This window comes from Schistocerca nitens, chromosome 5, assembly GCF_023898315.1.
Source record: "Schistocerca nitens isolate TAMUIC-IGC-003100 chromosome 5, iqSchNite1.1, whole genome shotgun sequence".
Lineage (NCBI taxonomy): Eukaryota > Metazoa > Arthropoda > Insecta > Orthoptera > Acrididae > Schistocerca > Schistocerca nitens.
Genome location: NC_064618.1, coordinates 839886422 through 839887499, shown reverse-complemented (window position 1 = coordinate 839887499; position 1078 = coordinate 839886422).

The window sequence follows — 1078 nt, the reverse complement described above, 5'->3', positions numbered from 1 at the left end:
TAATTTCTGTCTTGATGATACCGATTACTGTTTCCGTATGATTGATCATTCCGGTACGAATTACCGTTATCATAATTGTCTGTGTAATTTCTGTTAGAACGTCTGTTATTGTCATAAGGCTGGTATCTATTGTCCTGTCTGTTACGTCTGTCATTCTCAAAGTTACCCATATAACGCCCGTTTCGATCACTATCCCTTTTCTCTGAAAATCTATCGTAATTACTGTTACTGAAAAAGTTACAAGAAGTCCCGTCGTCGTTGTCATACTCAAGTTCTTGTAACAAAGTCTTAAAAGTCTCAATGTCGTCTTTACATCTTCCAGCTAAAGCAATTTGTCTTATGGATTGTGGCAGCTTAGTTAAACAAATGCGAATTAATTCAGTCGGGCTATAAGGGTTGGAAAGGAACTGATTCTTTCGAATCATGTCTTCAAAATATTCCGCTGGCGTGCGGAACTCAGACTGTTTGAAATTACGCTGCATAATAAGACTGTGTTTGACTCTGTCTTGCGTGTTTTCGGACCAATATGCCGATAGAAATGCATGATAAAAATCATTCAGATTATTACAATCTCTAATGAGTGCGCGCATCCGCGTCGCCGGTTCGTTTTCTAAATATCCACACATAAATTCCAGTTTGTGACTTAGTGGCCAATTTGGTGGGAGTGCATACATAAATTGATCTAACCATGCACATGGATGTATGTCATTCTCAGAATTGCGGAAGATCTTAAATTTCCGAACAGTCAAAAAGTGTTTATAGTCAAAGTCTTCGCCTCGTGGCGACAAAGACCTACCGCGTCTGTCCCAGTTTGAATGTCGATTATTGTCAAGTTCGCGCGCCTGGCGCTCTCTTGTTGCATCCCGTAAATGAAACAAATTACTTTCTTCAAACCCCTCTGGTATCTGTGATTCTAAATCTCTTTTGCCGTCTTTTCCTACGATTTCGCCTTCAATTTGTTTGACTTGCTTTTTCAATGCCTCAAATTCCCTTTTCACGCGTTCATTAAATTTTCCCTGATTTTCAACATGCTTATTTATGTCCTGATACTCTTCGGTTTCTGCAAATGGCAATGGTG